The sequence below is a fragment of the Schistocerca nitens genome, chromosome 6 (genome assembly GCF_023898315.1).
Source record: "Schistocerca nitens isolate TAMUIC-IGC-003100 chromosome 6, iqSchNite1.1, whole genome shotgun sequence".
NCBI lineage: Eukaryota > Metazoa > Arthropoda > Insecta > Orthoptera > Acrididae > Schistocerca > Schistocerca nitens.
This window is the reverse complement of record NC_064619.1, coordinates 101,376,064-101,378,967: the sequence shown is the minus strand read 5'-3', so window position 1 is coordinate 101,378,967 and position 2,904 is coordinate 101,376,064. Positions and strand designations below refer to the sequence as shown.

At 41.7% G+C, this 2,904-nt stretch overlaps 1 pseudogene; it reads right to left on the bottom strand.

Annotated features, from left to right (window-relative positions):
- Positions 1–2,495: 2,495 nt before the first annotated feature.
- On the bottom strand, positions 2,496–2,613 carry LOC126263866 (5S ribosomal RNA; annotated as a pseudogene).
- Between the last annotated feature and the right edge of the window lie 291 nt (positions 2,614–2,904).

The following is a 2,904-nucleotide window of genomic DNA, read 5'->3' as shown; positions in this document are numbered from 1 at the left end:
GAAGATTAGTTTCGATGCTGCTGGAATGTAGGAAAACACGAAGCAATACTGGTCCCACGACTTGGAAGACAGGTTAAGGAAAGGCAAACATACTCACAGAAAACGTTTGACAATGTTGACTGGATTACACTCTTTGAAATTCTGAAGGTAGCAGGGTAAGATACAGGGAACAAAAGGCTATTTACAACGTGTGAAGAAAGCAGAAGGGATAAAAGGGCAACAATAGTTAGAAGGAAGTACAAAGCAGTAAAGGAAACCAAAGAAAAATTTGGAGTAAGAAATAAAATTCTGGGGGAATAAATAAAAGCTTTCAGATTCGTCAGTCACATAAATTTTGTCACAAACATAAAAAAATGAGACCAGGATAATGGATTGTAGTGGAATTAAATCAATTGATGCTGAAGGAATTTGACTAGGAACCAAGACACTTAAAGCAGTATATACACTTTGCTATTCTGTCAGCAAAGTAACGGATGATGGCCAAAGTATAGAGGATATAAAATATAGACGGGAAATAGCAAGAAAAGTATACTTGACGAAAAAAAAATTGTTAACCTTGAATTTAGATTTAAGAGTTAGGTTGTATTTGTATGGAATGTAGCCATGTATGGAAGTGAAACAGGAACGATAAGCAGTTTAGGCAGGAAGAGAATAGAAACCTTTGAAACGTGGTGCAACAGAAAAATACTGAAAGTTAGATAGGTAGATCAAGTAACTAATCAGGAGGTACTGAATGTAATTAGGGAGAAAAGAAATTTATACCAAAACATGGCCACAAGAAGAAATCGGTTGGTAGAACGCCTTCCCAGACATCAAGGAACCATCAATTTGATATTGGAAGCCAGTGTGGAGGGTTAAAAGTTAGAGAGTCAGACGGTGAGATGAATACAATAAGCAGATTCAGAAGGGTGTAGATTGCACTAGTCATTCAGAAATAAGAGGCTTGCACAGGTATAACACAAAGAGCTGCTTGAAACCAGTCTTAGGAGTGGAGACCACAAAAAAGTGAGCTAAAAAGTGGCGTCATAATTAAAATGACTTCCGTCTCTCAACAGACAGTCGAAAGTTAGCATAGAGACCAACCATTACTTGCCTAGGAGAGAAATAAGTCACGTTACAAAGTGGACCATTTTGTCTTGATACACAGACAAGAATGCAGGAAAGAAGACTGCGTAGACCGTCAGCTTGGTTATTCTGTAGCTTACCAAGTATACAATCGATGAAAAGTGAAGTTTTGGATACTTTTCTAAATATAGTGTGAAAATGAAACTGGACGTAGACTGCAATAGCCAACGAAGTTACTTAAGATTACTCAAAACAAAGTTGAGTACTTATCACGTCATCAATATATTTCTGTAATTGTGACAAATGTCCTTCCATCTCATTTTAATGTGTCAATACTCCTTCTGTCCTGTTATCTATTTCTTCTTTGGTATTAAGAATTATTAGTTTTGTTCCTTTAATATCAGGTGCAGGGTGAAATTCAACGAGCAGTTCTAATTGGTACATTAGGAATAGTTAGTTTATCAAACAAGGAAGCCCAGAGGAACGTACATAGGCGGGCAGGTTGTTCACCGGCAGATAACGAGCTCATTGGTACGTATTAGCAAAAATGTATGTGCTTTTGGAAATGTTCTTTGAAGATTTTATATACCAAAGAACAGTCATTTATGTAAACAGGCTGTAGGCCATCAACAAAGACAAATACTTACAGCTAAGCTACGATTTTACTTGTATTCACAGGCGTTGAATGTGTTGGCTGCCCAGTGGTGTTTAACCCGTATTGTGTGGAGGGTGAGCTTTGGCCCGATGTGTTTCTTTGAAGTGCTTCTGTGAAGTGCCGGCCGGAGTGGCCGTGCGGTTCTGGGCGCTGCAGTCTGGCGCCGAGCGACTGCTACGGTCGTGGGTTCGAATCCTGCCTCGGGCATGGATGTATGTGATGTCCTTAGGTTAGTTAGGTTTCATTAGTTCTAAGTTTTACGCGACTGATGACCTCAGCAGTTAAGTCGCTTAGTGCTCAGAGCCATTTGAACCGCCTTCTGTGAAGATTTGGATGTCTGTTTTGTACACCACCTTGGACTGCTCATTCACGACACCGTGAACGTGAACCGTGATATTTATTTCAGTATTCTCGATTAACAAGAGTTGCGCTTTCTTATATATTAAAATGGTGTGGAATATCCTTAGGTGATTCCGGCTGTGTTCACAGGTTTGCATACACACATACGTATCTTTTTTAACAAACACTCAGGCAGCTCAAAACAACTCGGCAGCCACACTTCGTCTCCCTTTTGCACTCCGTCGTCAGGCCACAAGTGGCCCTTCGGGACCATCCGACCGCCGTGTCATCCTCAGCTTAGGATGCGGGTAGAAGGGGCATGTGGTCAGCACACCGCTCTCCCGGTCGTTAGGATGGTTTTCTTTGACCGGAGCCGCTACTATTCGGTCGAGTAGCTACTCAGTTGCCATCACGAGGGTGAGTGCATCCCGAAAAATGGCAACAGCACATGGCGGCCCGGATGGTCTCCCATCCAAGTGCCGACCACGCCCGACAGCGCTTAACTTCGGTGATCTGACGCGAACCGGTGTATCCACTGCGGCAAGGCAGTTGCCTCGTCTCCCTTTTGCCCCACAGAAAATGTGTTGGCCTCCACAATATGGTAGTTCTTCAGGTTTATAACTATCGATAAGTGACTTCAATTGGACATTGCACAACTGGAAGCACTTTACATGCCGGTTTTATCTATAATTAGAATATACTCGTATTTATCGTTCTGAAGCTGACAACAGGAACACCAGTAAAAATACTTTTATTGACATTGCAAAACAGAGTGACTGGAAGTAGGATGCCCTGTGTAATTTGCATGTCACTCATTGTATCCCCAGTGATGGATTTCGTTGGAT